We start from the raw sequence: 18250 nt of genomic DNA, 5'->3' as shown, positions 1-18250 counted from the left end.
ATGATAACATTTTTGAGGAAGCACTATTCGATATGTCCGTCACTAAAGAATTCGTAAGACGCTGTGGGCAGAATGTGGGTTTAATGCAAAGGATGTTGCAAAGCGTGGTGATGAGGTTAAGAAAGAAATTGTGGAGATGATCCAGAATATTATTTCTAGAGAGCAACAGAAGAAACATTAGATGCACGAAAGGCTGAATTCTTTATTGCATGAAGCTGACAAACTAAGTAAGGAACTTGAATTTCATTTTTATCCTGCATTATATGATAGGCTGCCTTTATGTGAGGCTCTTACTAAGCTAGAGTGTGAAACAAGAAAACTTCAAGAGAAGAAGTGTGCGCTCATGAAAGAAATATTGGAGATTTCAAAGCAGGAGGCAGAACTGTGTTCAAGTCTTGGAGAAGCTACAGAGATTAAGGTAGAGGATGCTCTACCAACAAGTGATGAGATAGCCATTTTCAATCAAAGACTTTGAGTTCTGCAGTCACGAAAGAGTGCTGCTCAACAAGAAAGTGGACTCCCTTCAAGTATAATTAACAAAGGGGAAGCATTCAGAGACATTAACAACACAAAACAACATATTACTCTAAAGACTTCAAAAATGCCAATGAAACCCCCTCGCAGAAACATTGGTATGGCAGTTCGTCTCAGGCGTAACTCATCTGAATTTACTGAATGCCAAGCAAATAAAAAACTTAGGCGTTCTTCTCTTCCTGATATGGACATACTATAAATGAAAACAAAAATGAACCTTATTTGGTGCTCAGTGAATCTTAAGTTAGTGGAGTTGTATCATTGTCATTTTGTATTGTTTTTAACTGAAAAATCACTTTGGGATGTGGAACAGTCATAAATAAATATCTTATTTTCTATAACTACCTTTAGACTTTGCAAATATTGGTCAGAATATGTTAAATACCACAAAATTCACATGTTGGGTCTTCAAAGAAAGGGGGTCATCTTATATTCTGAGTTGTCTTATAGTGAGGTAAATACAGACACTTTTTATTATTATATTGATCTGTCTGAAGAAGTTAAGTACCATGCACGAGCTCATACTTGCTTTGAATTCTGCACCTCATGCAGTTGAAAAATTCCTCCTCATTTCCAGCACCTTCACTTGATTAGTTTCTCAAGTAATGGGGCAGCCTGTATTCCACTTTTCTCGCATGTACTAAACAATCTGCTGCTTCAGTCCATGAAATCTTCCCTGTGTTCCCCTGAAAGTTTAGCATGTAGAACTTAAAGCATTTAATTTATTCTTCAACCGACATCAGCTACGAAAATTAACTTGTGTGTTATTAGATTTTCTGTTTGTTGCACAGACTTTTGTGGTCTCTGCTTCAGGAAGAACCATTAACTTACAATTATATGTGCGAACCAATTGTTAACTGCAGATTCATAGAGTCATGTTTCTCAACCTTCACAGATATGATTTTGTATCCATTATTAATCGCTACAATTTACTGTTCTCTCAGAATTAAGCAAACTTAATGACAGTAATAATTTATCCTCTTAACTCCCTACAGTGGATCAACAGGAATTGGACATCCAGTTTAAATGTGATGTATGTTCCTAAAAAACAAGGGACACAGCGCATATTCCCATAGCTGGCAGCATGAAGAAAATTGCTGCCTGCTCACCACTAACCTTCCCACATTTGGCCAAGTTGATGCTGCTGCATCCTATCCCACCCTTTTGAAAACTAAGCAAAATTCACACCTAACTTCTCTGCATACTTCCAAAAAGGTTACCACAAGTCCACCGTACAGCCTACAGCTAATACTAAGTATCAGAGATACTTCGTTGCACCTGTAAGACTTAGGTTAGTTCACTAAATTCTCTCTAAAGGTGGACAAAATAATTTTTCAATCCATATTGTAGGTATGTAACACTATGCATTTAAGGGTTAAAATTGTATTCTATTGTGTATTCTCTCCAGCAGTGTTTTACGTAAATGTATAGTATTTGTGCTGTAGAGTGGTGTTTACAAACCCTACTTGATAACAGTGAATGTGCAATCAAGAAAATGTAACAAAAAATTAATATTTAATAAAGTTTAATAAGATAAAGTGGTTAAGGCGTCTGACTAGAAATCAGATTCCCTCTGGAAGCGTAGGTTCGAGTCCTACCGACTGCGTCCGTTTTTTTCCTTTAGGAAGGAGGAGCAGAAAATTTCGCGGTTTGCCTGTCGTTTTGGTACCTCGCCACACCTCTCCTCTCACAGCCGTTTATAGCGCCTGTCCTTTTGATAAGGGCGAATTCCAAGCGTCAGCTTTCGCGTCAGCCGAGCAAAGTCGGGACATACTACAGGATGGCCTGCTTGGAGAAACGACGGAAAGAAAACGTTAATTTAACAGCACGTGTCTCACATACTCATACGCGAAAATTTGCGCCCGTTGCGGTGGCCGGGAATCGAACCCGGATCAACTGCTTGGAAGGTAACTATGCTCACCATTACACCACCACCGCACAGTCGCTGCTCGCAACGTCGCGCTGTGTCGGCTTCGCGCCCGCCGGCAGCGGCCCACGGTGATAGTAGCTGTAGGCGCTTTACGAGGTAGGAGGGTGCATCCACACGCATTCGGGTAGCGCCTCCACGCACGCTGCGTCTTTGGGCAAGACTCGTCGCCGCGGCCGCAACGTTACTCACACGATAGTGATGAGCGGTCGCTATAAGGCAGTGTAGTGGGGGACTCGGCGTGTGTAGCACTTTTTTCGGTCGTATCCGACGTCGCTGGGTGGCAATCCCACTTTCCCTGCAGACAGCTGCTCGGGAATGTGCTCGGCAAGCACGGACGTCATCGGACGTCCGCCCGCAACAAATGCAACTAACAAAATGAGAACAGCAACTAAAAAAGTGGTAGGTTGTTCGCCTACCACGCGGGCGGCCCTAGGTTCGATTCCCGGCCGATGCATCGTTTTGCTGTTCTCGCTATAACGCCGCCGCGCCGATTGTACGCTTGAGCTGCGTCAGCCTCAGGAATGTGTAGCAGGATTCGCTGTGAGAAGAACCAAACACGCAGCACGCAAGAGGCCGTACTTGGACGGTCGCGTGCTATTTCTGAACTCTAGCGTCGGCCTGGCCCTGCAGGCCGCTGTGTCCAGGTGCCGCAAGGGCGATGTACTGTAACCTCAGGCAGTGCTGCTTTCCGTTGAAAAAGCTGCGGCAGCAGTTTAATCTAGCCAGTCGGGAAAGCACGTGTAGCAACACAGCAGATTCTTGAGAAAGCGCCAACTGTCTATCTCTAATATGTGCGACTTACCAAGTTTCCTGGGACGTTTGTTGCAACGTGCCTCGGTAGCGCAGTAGGTAGCGCGTAAGTCTCCTAGTCTTAAGGACGTGAGTTCGATCCTCTCCCGGGGCATTTAATTTGCTGTACATAATGGCTGAATTAACGGCGTTGCTGTTGCTAGGGAACGAACTTAATTGTCGTTTGTTATCCGCAAGGAGTCCACGCCTCAGCGTCAAAATGTTTACTTCCAATTATGGCAACGTACAACTTTGATCTTTCTCCTCCCCTGTTATGAGTAAAATATGATGCAAACAGCAATGAATAGTCAGTTTCGAGCTGTGCGCCATGCCAGTCTGCACGCACAAATACGCTCGCAAACAGAGAACACCACTGAGTCCGGATTCAGCACGAAATGCGGGAGGAGAGGGAGTAAATCTCACGTTTATTGAGCAAATCCGGTGTGGTCTAGTGGCTAGGATACCTGGCTTTCACCCAGGAGGCCAGGGTTCGATTCCCGGTACCGGAAGAGCAGTTTCTGCGCACACGTCCCTCCATGTTTTGGCCTTCCAACCTTCGTTTGTCGCCCTCCTTCCGGAGCTTCAACCGAACGTAATCGGGGAAAACAGGCACAAGATGCAATTACTGTCAGCACCGGGATAAAGGCAGAAGAGGCACTGGTCCGCTGTTGGGCTGCTACCAGCGTCAGTGGGAAGTCTGTGAAGTCGCCAGAAGCCAGCAATTACCGTAGTACGCCTACACACGCGTTCCAATTATCCACATTGCTAGCTGCCGCTCCACCCACAACGGGCGTGAGCCCGGATAGCTCTGTCGGTAGAGCATTAGGCTTTTAACCTAAGTGTCCAGGGTTCGAGTCCTTGTCAGGGCGAAAATTTTTAACGCTTCCGTAATGGCTCGTCTCGTAGCGCTGGTAGCCCTGCCGTAATCAGTGCACAGAGTTCGTTTCCTGTCAACATTCTGCGCAGACCGGTTGGATTTTTCACGATTCGAGGGAAGCTTCAGATACGAGCAGTCGTGGCCGAGTGGTTACAGACCCAGTTTCTTGTTATAACTGAGTGGTTGAGATGGATGATAACATTTTTGAGGAAGCACTATTCGATATGTCCGTCACTAAAGAATTCGTAAGACGCTGTGGGCAGAATGTGGGTTTAATGCAAAGGATGTTGCAAAGCGTGGTGATGAGGTTAAGAAAGAAATTGTGGAGATGATCCAGAATATTATTTCTAGAGAGCAACAGAAGAAACATGAGATGCACGAAAGGCTGAATTCTTTATTGCATGAAGCTGACAAACTAAGTAAGGAACTTGAATTTCATTTTTATCCTGCATTATATGATAGGCTGCCTTTATGTGAGGCTCTTACTAAGCTAGAGTGTGAAACAAGAAAACTTCAAGAGAAGAAGTGTGCGCTCATGAAAGAAATATTGGAGATTTCAAAGCAGGAGGCAGAACTGTGTTCAAGTCTTGGAGAAGCTACAGAGATTAAGGTAGAGGATGCTCTACCAACAAGTGATGAGATAGCCATTTTCAATCAAAGACTTTGAGTTCTGCAGTCACGAAAGAGTGCTGCTCAACAAGAAAGTGGACTCCCTTCAAGTATAATTAACAAAGGGGAAGCATTCAGAGACATTAACAACACAAAACAACATATTACTCTAAAGACTTCAAAAATGCCAATGAAACCCCCTCGCAGAAACATTGGTATGGCAGTTCGTCTCAGGCGTAACTCATCTGAATTTACTGAATGCCAAGCAAATAAAAAACTTAGGCGTTCTTCTCTTCCTGATATGGACATACTATAAATGAAAACAAAAATGAACCTTATTTGGTGCTCAGTGAATCTTAAGTTAGTGGAGTTGTATCATTGTCATTTTGTATTGTTTTTAACTGAAAAATCACTTTGGGATGTGGAACAGTCATAAATAAATATCTTATTTTCTATAACTACCTTTAGACTTTGCAAATATTGGTCAGAATATGTTAAATACCACAAAATTCACATGTTGGGTCTTCAAAGAAAGGGGGTCATCTTATATTCTGAGTTGTCTTATAGTGAGGTAAATACAGACACTTTTTATTATTATATTGATCTGCACGAGCTCATACTTGCTTTGAATTATGCACCTCATGCATTTGAAAAATTCCTCCTCATTTCCAGCACCTTCATTTGATTAGTTTCTCAAGTAATGAGGAAGCCTGTATTCCACTTTTCTCGCATGTACTGAACAATCTGCTGCTTCAGTCCATGAAATCTTCCCTGTGTTCCCCTGAAAGTTTAGCATGTAGAACTTAAAGCATTTAATTTATTCTTCATCTGACATCAGCTACGAAAATTAACTTGTGTGTTATTAGATTTTCTTTTTGTTGCACAGACTTTTGTGGTCTCTGCTTCAGGAATAACCATTAACTGGGGACTCAGTGGTGGCCAGGCACGTCTTGCTTCAAAGTCCCTGGAGAAAATGACTTAAACAAGCTGCAGTAAAACATAATACACTAATTAGGCGTGATTAATCACGTGACCTCAAAGCATAAGGGTGTCGATTCCGCAAAGCATATCTAGGACAACCCTGTGGAGGTAACCTCCTCTGTTTTTTCTTTCGCCTTTGTTCCACTTGAGGTGGAGGTGACACAGGCGGATCCGGGGCTGCGACCTGTGGTGGTGACACAGCCTCACCGTGGTAAGGTTGCAGGCGGTCAAAGTGCACTATCACCGTACGATCGGTTAATTGCAGCTCTGCATTGACTGGTGAGGTCAACCGTGCAATCCGATACGGGCCTTCAAAGTGGGGAGAGAACTTTTTTGTTCGTCCCTATTTGATTGCCAGGTTTTGTAATAACACTAAATCACCTGTTTGATAAGTCGGTAAAACAGCATTTTTGTTCTGCCTGTGCAACTGTTTATTAGTAGCTTTGATATTAGCCTCTTTACCTTATGCCAGATCGCTTTTAGCCGGCGGGCTAAACATTTTACTTCCTTTATTTCTACACCCTGAGGTAGTTTGTCTATTTCGAACGGCAAATTCATCGGCCGTCCGAACACAGCTTCGTAAGGGGTGTACCCCATGGATTCGTGCATTCGGGTGTTGTATGCAGAAAAAATATACAGTACATACCTGTCCCAATCAGCATGCATTTTTGCAACATAATAGGATAACATTTTACAAATTTTACGGTGCACGCGTTCAACGCGACCATTTGCTTTAGGATGGAAGGGAGTTGTACGCCATTTTTTGATTCTTAGCAATTTACAAAGTTGTACAAATAGAGCAGACATGAAATTGGTTCCTTGATCTGTTAAAATGGCATCAGGACTTCCAAAAGATCGTATCACACGATTTACAAACTCTCTCGCCACAGTTTCAGCTGTCATGTCGGCGAGGGGAACCAAAATTATATAACGTGAAAAGTGATCAATAACAGACAAAATGTATTTGTTACCTTGTTGCGACTGTGGAAAAGTACCTAGGATATCTAAAGCAAGAATTTCAAAGGGTTGAGATGCCTGAGGAAGTGTTTGCAGTGGCACTCGCGGACGCATATTTTGTGCTCGCTGCGCACACGGCAGGCAAGATCTTACATACCTGTCCACGTCACATTGTCAGTATTGCCACCAATGACGTGTTGCAATTTGAGTGTTCGTAGCGCGTTTTCCGCTGTGACATGCTTGGATTGTATCATGGCATTGCCGTATTATACGGTACTGCAAGCATTACGGTATTACCAAACGAATTCCACGGGGAGTTTTTCGATACAAAAGGTCGTCTATTACTACAAATTCTGGCAAGGTGGCGTATCTTTGACATTGAATGTGCACCTGCTGTGCTTCTTCTAACTCTTCAATAGATACCTCATCTGACTGAATGATACGCACTTTTCTACTTAACGCATCAGCATTTTGATGCAACCGACCAGGCTTGTGCCGAACTTCAAAATCATATTCTGACAATTTAATGGCCCAGCGCATTCATCCATCCACACAAAAGGAGTATCCTTTTTCAACACTTTAGTAAGTGGTTTGGTAAGAGTGGCAAAATCTTAAACAAAACGGCGGTAATAATTTGCAAGACCCAGGAAGGATTGTAATTCCTTTAAATTTGTTGGAATAGGAGAAGTGTCTACTGCTTCAGTTAATCGTGGATCTGGTTTACCTCTGCTGGAACTGATGACGTGACCTAAATACTGCACTTGTGATTGAGCAAAAGAACATTTTTGTAATTTTAAGCTTAAATAGCATTTTTCCATCGCAACAGTGCACTGCGTAGATGTTCAGCATGTTCAGCAATGGGTTTTGAAAATATAATTATATCATCAAGATACGCAAGGCACATAGTAGGTTTCAACCCACGTAATAGCAGATCTGCAAATAGCTGAAAGGTTGCTGGTGCATATGAAGCCCGAAAGGCATCCTTAAGAATTCATATAAGCCACCAGGTACTACAAAAGCCGTTTTAGCTCAATCTTGAGGAGCAATTGAAATGTCTAATGTTGTAAACTACCGGCAATAGCCCAGACAATTGAGTGTTTCATGGATCCGGGGTAACGGATAATGATCTGGGATAGCAACCTTGTTTACTGCTCGCATGTCTACACCGAGGCGATAGGATTTTTCTCCGTCTATAGATTTCTTTGGAACGACTACAATTGGGCTAGACCACGCACTAGAAGAAGGATGTATTATTACTGCTTCTAGTTGCTGTTGTATAGTTTCCTCTACCACTGATAGAAGATGGTAGGGAATTCGGTACCCTTTCTGAGCTACTGGTCTAGCATTTCCGGTTGGAATCTGGAATTCTACCGCTATTTGAGGGTTTATGCCGCGAATAAACACGTCTGTCACACGACATTCTGATTCTTCCAACAGAACCTCGTTATGAGCAGAATTGGCACTTAGTGCGTATGTGAGGCATGCGACGCTTCTAATCCTGTTCGCAAATATTCTAAATCCTCACCCGTTTTTTGCTTAAGGGTGGAAAGCAAGTCACGACAGTAACTAGTACCACGTTTGTCTGTATACCTTTCAATCAACCCTGTTGCAAGGGACTGGAAGGTAGTGGCATTTTTCAAGCTCTCGACAGACTGCACGTAGTTTCGCGCTTCGCCGGTGAGTTCAATTTTCATCACGTTTAAGAGAGATTCATCTGGCCAACTGGAAAGCTTTCCAATGCCCTGGATATTCTGGACAAATATTCTCGTGCGGCTTTCCAGCGAACGCCGGAAAAAACGCTACTGCTGGTAAGCTCTGCACCAAAGTAGAGGTGGCTACTGCCACAGGTGATTCTGCACTAGTGAATGGTGGAGTCAGGTGCTTCGGCTGTGCCTCCACTAGCACTGGCTTAGCAACATTAGATTGCGGAGAAGCCATTTGAAGAACATCTATCTGTTGCTTAAGCTCTGCATTAGTTAAAATTAATCGATTTATCTGGGTCTGCAGCGCCGAGAGGGGATCTTTTTCCTCTATAGCTGCTCCTGCCTCCAATTGCTGCCCGGTGGTCGGCATGTTCTAATAGTGTGGGAATCTACACCACCGTAGCATTGCTAGCGACTTACATTATTTGGTGGCGTGCAGACGACGAATGGCGGCGGTGTCGACGAGCGGCGGCAGGCGCGTCGATCACGGACGGGGGCAGCAGGCGGCGGGCGGCAGGCGTCGGCACGGACAGCTGCGATGGCGCGCCGCACCCCGCACCCCGCACCCCGCACCAGGACCATGGACCCTGGCGCAGGCGGAGACTCGCGGCAGCTACGGACAGCGGCGGCGGCGGCGGCACGACTGCATCGCGGACCCTCCTCGGCGGCGTCCACGCACATGCGGCAACGCAGGCGACCGGCTGGCTCGTGCACGGCGCGCTGCAGCCTCGTCACACTCTGTCTCGTTTCCTTTACTCGCTCAGCCTCGGCCTCTTTGTTGTGCTCATAATCGCCTCAGTGTAGACATGCGAGCAGTAAACAAGGTTGCTATCCCAGATCATTATCCGTTACCCCGGATCCATGAAACACTCAATTGTCTGGGCTATTGCCGGTAGTTTACAACATTAGACATGCACAGTGGGTATCATCAAATTTCAATTGCTCCTCAAGATTGAGCTAAAACGGCTTTTGTAGTACCTGGTGGCTTATATGAATTCTTAAGGATGCCTTTCGGGCTTCATATGCACCAGCAACCTTTCAGCTATTTGCAGATCTGCTATTACGTGGGTTGAAACCTACTATGTGCCTTGCGTATCTTGATGATATAATTATATTTTCAAAACCCATTGCTGAACATGCTGAACATCTACGCAGTGCACTGTTGCGATGGAAAAATGCTATTTAAGCTTAAAATTACAAAAATGTTCTTTTGCTCAATCACAAGTGCAGTATTTAGGTCACGTCATCAGTTCCAGCAGAGGTAAACCAGATCCACGATTAACTGAAGCAGTAGACACTTCTCCTATTCCAACAAATTTAAAGGAATTACAATCCTTCCTGGGTCTTGCAAATTATTACCGCCGTTTTGTTTAAGATTTTGCCACTCTTACCAAACCACTTACTAAAGTGTTGAAAAAGGATACTCCTTTTGTGTGGATGGATGAATGCGCTGGGCCATTAAATTGTCAGAATATGATTTTGAAGTTCGGCACAAGCCTGGTCGGTTGCATCAAAATGCTGATGCGTTAAGTAGAAAAGTGCGTATCATTCAGTCAGATGAGGTATCTATTGAAGAGTTAGAAGAAGCACAGCAGGTGCACATTCAATGTCAAAGATACGCCACCTTGCCAGAATTTGTAGTAATAGACGACCTTTTGTATCGAAAAACTCCCCGTGGAATTCGTTTGGTAATACCGTAATGCTTGCAGTACCGTATAATACGGCAATGCCATGATACAATCCAAGCATGTCACAGCGGAAAACGCGCTACGAACACTCAAATTGCAACACGTCATTGGTGGCAATACTGACAATGTGACGTGGACAGGTATGTAAGATCTTGCCTGCCGTGTGCGCAGCGAGCACAAAATATGCGTCCGCGAGTGCCACTGCAAACACTTCCTCAGGCATCTCAACCCTTTGAAATTCTTGCTTTAGATATCCTAGGTACTTTTCCACAGTCGCAACAAGGTAACAAATACATTTTGTCTGTTATTGATCACTTTTCACGTTATATAATTTTGGTTCCCCTCGCCGACATGACAGCTGAAACTGTGGCGAGAGAGTTTGTAAATCGTGTGATACGATCTTTTGGAAGTCCTGATGCCATTTTAACAGATCAAGGAACCAATTTCATGTCTGCTCTATTTGTACAACTTTGTAAATTGCTAAGAATCAAAAAATGGCGTACAACTCCCTTCCATCCTAAAGCAAATGGTCGCGTTGAACGCGTGCACCGTAAAATTTGTAAAATGTTATCCTATTATGTTGCAAAAATGCATGCTGATTGGGACAGGTATGTACTGTATATTTTTTCTGCATACAACACCCGAATGCACGAATCCATGGGGTACACCCCTTACGAAGCTGTGTTCGGACGGCCGATGAATTTGCCGTTCGAAATAGACAAACTACCTCAGGGTGTAGAAATAAAGGAAGTAAAATGTTTAGCCCGCCGGCTAAAAGCGATCTGGCATAAGGTAAAGAGGCTAATATCAAAGCTACTAATAAACAGTTGCACAGGCAGAACAAAAATGCTGTTTTACCGACTTATCAAACAGGTGATTTAGTGTTATTACAAAACCTGGCAATCAAATAGGGACGAACAAAAAAGTTCTCTCCCCACTTTGAAGGCCCGTATCGGATTGCACGGTTGACCTCACCAGTCAATGCAGAGCTGCAATTAACCGATCGTACGGTGATAGTGCACTTTGACCGCCTGCAACCTTACCACGGTGAGGCTGTGTCACCACCACAGGTCGCAGCCCCGGATCCGCCTGTGTCACCTCCACCTCAAGTGGAACAAAGGCGAAAGAAAAAACAGAGGAGGTTACCTCCACAGGGTTGTCCTAGATATGCTTTGCGGAATCGACACCCTTATGCTTTGAGGTCACGTGATTAATCACGCCTAATTAGTGTATTATGTTTTACTGCAGCTTGTTTAAGTCATTTTCTCCAGGGACTTTGAAGCAAGACGTGCCTGGCCACCACTGAGTCCCCAGTTAATGGTTATTCCTGAAGCAGAGACCACAAAAGTCTGTGCAACAAAAAGAAAATCTAATAACACACAAGTTAATTTTCGTAGCTGATGTCAGATGAAGAATAAATTAAATGCTTTAAGTTCTACATGCTAAACTTTCAGGGGAACACAGGGAAGATTTCATGGACTGAAGCAGCAGATTGTTCAGTACATGCGAGAAAAGTGGAATACAGGCTTCCTCATTACTTGAGAAACTAATCAAATGAAGGTGCTGGAAATGAGGAGGAATTTTTCAAATGCATGAGGTGCATAATTCAAAGCAAGTATGAGCTCGTGCAGATCAATATAATAATAAAAAGTGTCTGTATTTACCTCACTATAAGACAACTCAGAATATAAGATGACCCCCTTTCTTTGAAGACCCAACATGTGAATTTTTTGGTATTTAACATATTCTGACTAATATTTGCAAAGTCTAAAGGTAGTTATAGAAAATAAGATATTTATTTATGACTGTTTCACATCCCAAAGTGATTTTTCAGTTAAAAACAATACAAAATGACAATGATACAACTCCACTAACTTAAGATTCACTGAGCACCAAATAAGGTTTTTTTTTTTATTATTTATAGTATGTCCATATCAGGAAAAGAAGAACGCCTAAATTTTTTATTTGCTTGGCATTCAGTAAATTCAGATGAGTTACGCCTGAGACGAACTGCCATACCAATGTTTCTGCGAGGGGGTTTCATTGGCATTTTTGAAGTCTTTAGAGTAATATGTTGTTTTGTGTTGTTAATGTCTCTGAATGCTTCCCTTTTGTTAATTATACTTGAAGGGAGTCCACTTTCTTGTTGAGCAGCACTCTTTCGTGACTGCAGAACTCAAAGTCTTTGATTGAAAATGGCTATCTCATCACTTGTTGGTAGAGCATCCTCTACCTTAATCTCTGTAGCTTCTCCAAGACTTGAACACAGTTCTGCCTCCTGCTTTGAAATCTCCAATATTTCTTTCATGAGCGCACACTTCTTCTCTTGAAGTTTTCTTGTTTCACACTCTAGCTTAGTAAGAGCCTCACATAAAGGCAGCCTATCATATAATGCAGGATAAAAATGAAATTCAAGTTCCTTACTTAGTTTGTCAGCTTCATGCAATAAAGAATTCAGCCTTTCGTGCATCTAATGTTTCTTCTGTTGCTCTCTAGAAATAATATTCTGGATCATCTCCACAATTTCTTTCTTAACCTCATCACCACGCTTTGCAACATCCTTTGCATTAAACCCACATTCTGCCCACAGCGTCTTACGAATTCTTTAGTGACGGACATATCGAATAGTGCTTCCTCAAAAATGTTATCATCCATCTCAACCACTCAGTTATAACAAGAAACTGGGTCTGTAACCACTCGGCCACGACTGCTCGTATCTGAAGCTTCCCTCGAATCGTGAAAAATCCAACCGGTCTGCGCAGAATGTTGACAGGAAACGAACTCTGTGCACTGATTACGGCAGGGCTACCAGCGCTAAGAGACGAGCCATTACGGAAGCGTTAAAAATCTTCGCCCTGACAAGGACTCGAACCCTGGACACTTAGGTTAAAAGCCTAATGCTCTACCGACAGAGCTATCCGGGCTCACGCCCGTTGTGGGTGGAGCGGCAGCTAGCAATGTGGATAATTGGAACGCGTGTGTAGGCGTACTACGGTAATTGCTGGCTTCTGGCGACTTCACAGACTTCCCACTGACGCTGGTAGCAGCCCAACAGCGGACCAGTTCCTCTTCTGCCTTTATCCCGGTGCTGACAGTAATTGCATCTTGTGCCTGTTTTCCCCGATTACGTTCGGTTGAAGCTCCGGAAGGAGGGCGACAAACGAAGGTTGGAAGGCCAAAACATGGAGGGACGTGTGCGCAGAAACTGCTCTTCCGGTACCGGGAATCGAACCCTGGCCTCCTGGGTGAAAGCCAGGTATCCTAGCCACTAGACCACACCGGATTTGCTCAATAAACGTGAGATTTACTCCCTCTCCTCCCGCATTTCGTGCTGAATCCGGACTCAGTGGTGTTCTCTGTTTGCGAGCGTATTTGTGCGTGCAGACTGGCATGGCGCACAGCTCGAAACTGACTATTCATTGCTGTTTGCATCATATTTTACTCATAACAGGGGAGGAGAAAGATCAAAGTTGTACGTTGCCATAATTGGAAGTAAACATTTTGACGCTGAGGCGTGGACTCCTTGCGGATAACAAACGACAATTAAGTTCGTTCCCTAGCAACAGCAACGCCGTTAATTCAGCCATTATGTACAGCAAATTAAATGCCCCGGGAGAGGATCGAACTCACGTCCTTAAGACTAGGAGACTTACGCGCTACCTACTGCGCTACCGAGGCACGTTGCAACAAACGTCCCAGGAAACTTGGTAAGTCGCACATATTAGAGATAGACAGTTGGCGCTTTCTCAAGAATCTGCTGTGTTGCTACACGTGCTTTCCCGACTGGCTAGATTAAACTGCTGCCGCAGCTTTTTCAACGGAAAGCAGCACTGCCTGAGGTTACAGTACATCGCCCTTGCGGCACCTGGACACAGCGGCCTGCAGGGCCAGGCCGACGCTAGAGTTCAGAAATAGCACGCGACCGTCCAAGTACGGCCTCTTGCGTGCTGCGTGTTTGGTTCTTCTCACAGCGAATCCTGCTACACATTCCTGAGGCTGACGCAGCTCAAGCGTACAATCGGCGCGGCGGCGTTATAGCGAGAACAGCAAAACGATGCATCGGCCGGGAATCGAACCTAGGGCCGCCCGCGTGGTAGGCGAACAACCTACCACTTTTTTAGTTGCTGTTCTCATTTTGTTAGTTGCATTTGTTGCGGGCGGACGTCCGATGACGTCCGTGCTTGCCGAGCACATTCCCGAGCAGCTGTCTGCAGGGAAAGTGGGATTGCCACCCAGCGACGTCGGATACGACCGAAAAAAGTGCTACACACGCCGAGTCCCCCACTACACTGCCTTATAGCGACCGCTCATCACTATCGTGTGAGTAACGTTGCGGCCGCGGCGACGAGTCTTGCCCAAAGACGCAGCGTGCGTGGAGACGCTACCCGAATGCGTGTGGATGCACCCTCCTACCTCGTAAAGCGCCTACAGCTACTATCACCGTGGGCCGCTGCCGGCGGGCGCGAAGCCGACACAGCGCGACGTTGCGAGCAGCGACTGTGCGGTGGTGGTGTAATGGTGAGCATAGTTGCCTTCCAAGCAGTTGATCCGGGTTCGATTCCCGGCCACCGCAACGGGCGCAAATTTTCGCGTATGAGTATGTGAGACACGTGCTGTTAAATTAACGTTTTCTTTCCGTCGTTTCTCCAAGCAGGCCATCCTGTAGTATGTCCCGACTTTGCTCGGCTGACGCGAAAGCTGACGCTTGGAATTCGCCCTTATCAAAAGGACAGGCGCTATAAACGGCTGTGAGAGGAGAGGTGTGGCGAGGTACCAAAACGACAGGCAAACCGCGAAATTTTCTGCTCCTCCTTCCTAAAGGAAAAAAACGGACGCAGTCGGTAGGACTCGAACCTACGCTTCCAGAGGGAATCTGATTTCTAGTCAGACGCCTTAACCACTTTATCTTATTAAACTTTATTAAATATTAATTTTTTGTTACATTTTCTTGATTGCACATTCACTGTTATCAAGTAGGGTTTGTAAACACCACTCTACAGCACAAATACTATACATTTACGTAAAACACTGCTGGAGAGAATACACAATAGAATACAATTTTAACCCTTAAATGCATAGTGTTACATACCTACAATATGGATTGAAAAATTATTTTGTCCACCTTTAGAGAGAATTTAGTGAACTAACCTAAGTCTTACAGGTGCAACGAAGTATCTCTGATACTTAGTATTAGCTGTAGGCTGTACGGTGGACTTGTGGTAACCTTTTTGGAAGTATGCAGAGAAGTTAGGTGTGAATTTTGCTTAGTTTTCAAAAGGGTGGGATAGGATGCAGCAGCATCAACTTGGCCAAATGTGGGAAGGTTAGTGGTGAGCAGGCAGCAATTTTCTTCATGCTGCCAGCTATGGGAATATGCGCTGTGTCCCTTGTTTTTTAGGAACATACATCACATTTAAACTGGATGTCCAATTCCTGTTGATCCACTGTAGGGAGTTAAGAGGATAAATTATTACTGTCATTAAGTTTGCTTAATTCTGAGAGAACAGTAAATTGTAGCGATTAATAATGGATACAAAATCATATCTGTGAAGGTTGAGAAACATGACTCTATGAATCTGCAGTTAACAATTGGTTCGCACATATAATTGTAAGTTAATGGTTCTTCCTGAAGCAGAGACCACAAAAGTCTGTGCAACAAACAGAAAATCTAATAACACACAAGTTAATTTTCGTAGCTGATGTCGGTTGAAGAATAAATTAAATGCTTTAAGTTCTACATGCTAAACTTTCAGGGGAACACAGGGAAGATTTCATGGACTGAAGCAGCAGATTGTTTAGTACATGCGAGAAAAGTGGAATACAGGCTGCCCCATTACTTGAGAAACTAATCAAGTGAAGGTGCTGGAAATGAGGAGGAATTTTTCAACTGCATGAGGTGCAGAATTCAAAGCAAGTATGAGCTCGTGCATGGTACTTAACTTCTTCAGACAGATCAATATAATAATAAAAAGTGTCTGTATTTACCTCACTATAAGACAACTCAGAATATAAGATGACCCCCTTTCTTTGAAGACCCAACATGTGAATTTTGTGGTATTTAACATATTCTGACCAATATTTGCAAAGTCTAAAGGTAGTTATAGAAAATAAGATATTTATTTATGACTGTTCCACATCCCAAAGTGATTTTTCAGTTAAAAACAATACAAAATGACAATGATACAACTCCACTAACTTAAGATTCACTGAGCACCAAATAAGGTTCATTTTTGTTTTCATTTATAGTATGTCCATATCAGGAAGAGAAGAACGCCTAAGTTTTTTATTTGCTTGGCATTCAGTAAATTCAGATGAGTTACGCCTGAGACGAACTGCCATACCAATGTTTCTGCGAGGGGGTTTCATTGGCATTTTTGAAGTCTTTAGAGTAATATGTTGTTTTGTGTTGTTAATGTCTCTGAATGCTTCCCCTTTGTTAATTATACTTGAAGGGAGTCCACTTTCTTGTTGAGCAGCACTCTTTCGTGACTGCAGAACTCAAAGTCTTTGATTGAAAATGGCTATCTCATCACTTGTTGGTAGAGCATCCTCTACCTTAATCTCTGTAGCTTCTCCAAGACTTGAACACAGTTCTGCCTCCTGCTTTGAAATCTCCAATATTTCTTTCATGAGCGCACACTTCTTCTCTTGAAGTTTTCTTGTTTCACACTCTAGCTTAGTAAGAGCCTCACATAAAGGCAGCCTATCATATAATGCAGGATAAAAATGAAATTCAAGTTCCTTACTTAGTTTGTCAGCTTCATGCAATAAAGAATTCAGCCTTTCGTGCATCTAATGTTTCTTCTGTTGCTCTCTAGAAATAATATTCTGGATCATCTCCACAATTTCTTTCTTAACCTCATCACCACGCTTTGCAACATCCTTTGCATTAAACCCACATTCTGCCCACAGCGTCTTACGAATTCTTTAGTGACGGACATATCGAATAGTGCTTCCTCAAAAATGTTATCATCCATCTCAACCACTCAGTTATAACAAGAAACTGGGTCTGTAACCACTCGGCCACGACTGCTCGTATCTGAAGCTTCCCTCGAATCGTGAAAAATCCAACCGGTCTGCGCAGAATGTTGACAGGAAACGAACTCTGTGCACTGATTACGGCAGGGCTACCAGCGCTACGAGACGAGCCATTACGGAAGCGTTAAAAATCTTCGCCCTGACAGGGACTCGAACCCTTGACACTTAGGTTAAAAGCCTGATGCTCTACCGACTGAGCTATCCGGGCTCACGCCCGTTGTGGGTGGAGCGGCAGCTAGCAATGTGGATAATTGGAACGCGTGTGTAGGCGTACTACGGTAATTGCTGGCTTCTGGCGACTTCACAGACTTCCCACTGACGCTGGTAGCAGCCCAACAGCGGACCAGTGCCTCTTCTGCCTTTATCCCGGTGCTGACAGTAATTGCATCTTGTGCCTGTTTTCCCCGATTACGTTCGGTTGAAGCTCCGGAAGGAGGGCGACAAACGAAGGTTGGAAGGCCAAAACATGGAGGGACGTGTGCGCAGAAACTGCTCTTCCGGTACCGGGAATCGAACCCTGGCCTCCTCGGTGAAAGCCAGGTATCCTAGCCACTTTTTTTTCTTTTTTTTTTCTTTTATATATATATATATATATATATATATATATATATATATATATATATATATATTGGGAAAGCATCAATATGGGACTGGAGCCAGATCATTCGGTTGATACATAAACGGGTGAAGGTTTCAGAGCTCGAACAGCTATCCAATACCTGTTCTATTGAATGCAATATGATGCATATTACCGTACTTGCGACGGTGATCCGCGTAGTTTCTAATTTTAGTATATTCCGTTTCCATGTGTAACTGAAACTCGCTGTAATCTTCGCCCGTCAGCCGATTGAAGACATGACTTGTATATTGGCCCAACAGCCACATGACAGCATTATTTTTAGTTGGCGGAAAATATTTGACGTCTGGTCTGTGCAGTAAGTTCGTGTCGATGTTATTTTCAGAAGTCCGAGTTATAAGGGCGACTTTTTGACGAACCCATTGCCAATTGCGCATGCGGTGACTGCAAGTATATCTGTAGGGAACAGTATCCACTTGGTGACAATCTGAACAATGGGCTGTGTCGCTTAGCCCAATCGCATGCAGGCGCTCATTTGTGCTGATAATGTTGTTAACCGTTTTGTAC

The 18250-nt window shown here is 43.9% G+C and overlaps 9 non-coding genes across 9 annotated transcripts; 4 read left to right on the top strand and 5 right to left on the bottom strand.

Moving 5' to 3' along the window:
- Positions 1-2400: 2400 nt before the first annotated feature.
- On the bottom strand, positions 2401-2472 carry Trnag-ucc (transfer RNA glycine (anticodon UCC)). Its single transcript has one exon. It is a non-coding gene; the product is annotated as a tRNA-Gly (tRNA).
- Positions 2473-3295: 823 nt separating this feature from the next.
- Trnar-ccu (transfer RNA arginine (anticodon CCU)) lies at positions 3296-3368 on the top strand. The gene has a single exon. It is a non-coding gene; the product is annotated as a tRNA-Arg (tRNA).
- A 322-nt stretch (positions 3369-3690) lies between these two features.
- On the top strand, positions 3691-3762 carry Trnae-uuc (transfer RNA glutamic acid (anticodon UUC)). Its single transcript has one exon. It is a non-coding gene; the product is annotated as a tRNA-Glu (tRNA).
- Positions 3763-4049: 287 nt separating this feature from the next.
- Trnak-uuu (transfer RNA lysine (anticodon UUU)) lies at positions 4050-4122 on the top strand. The gene has a single exon. It is a non-coding gene; the product is annotated as a tRNA-Lys (tRNA).
- An 8797-nt stretch (positions 4123-12919) lies between these two features.
- Positions 12920-12992, bottom strand: Trnak-uuu (transfer RNA lysine (anticodon UUU)). Its single transcript has one exon. It is a non-coding gene; the product is annotated as a tRNA-Lys (tRNA).
- Positions 12993-13279: 287 nt separating this feature from the next.
- Trnae-uuc (transfer RNA glutamic acid (anticodon UUC)) lies at positions 13280-13351 on the bottom strand. Its single transcript has one exon. It is a non-coding gene; the product is annotated as a tRNA-Glu (tRNA).
- Positions 13352-13673: 322 nt separating this feature from the next.
- Trnar-ccu (transfer RNA arginine (anticodon CCU)) lies at positions 13674-13746 on the bottom strand. The gene has a single exon. It is a non-coding gene; the product is annotated as a tRNA-Arg (tRNA).
- An 823-nt stretch (positions 13747-14569) lies between these two features.
- On the top strand, positions 14570-14641 carry Trnag-ucc (transfer RNA glycine (anticodon UCC)). Its single transcript has one exon. It is a non-coding gene; the product is annotated as a tRNA-Gly (tRNA).
- Positions 14642-17241: 2600 nt separating this feature from the next.
- Positions 17242-17314, bottom strand: Trnak-uuu (transfer RNA lysine (anticodon UUU)). Its single transcript has one exon. It is a non-coding gene; the product is annotated as a tRNA-Lys (tRNA).
- Positions 17315-18250: the final 936 nt, after the last annotated feature.

The sequence above is a fragment of the Schistocerca cancellata genome, chromosome 9, assembly GCF_023864275.1.
Source record: "Schistocerca cancellata isolate TAMUIC-IGC-003103 chromosome 9, iqSchCanc2.1, whole genome shotgun sequence".
In the NCBI taxonomy this organism is placed as follows: Eukaryota; Metazoa; Arthropoda; class Insecta; order Orthoptera; family Acrididae; genus Schistocerca; species Schistocerca cancellata.
This window is presented reverse-complemented; position numbering and strand designations above follow the sequence as displayed.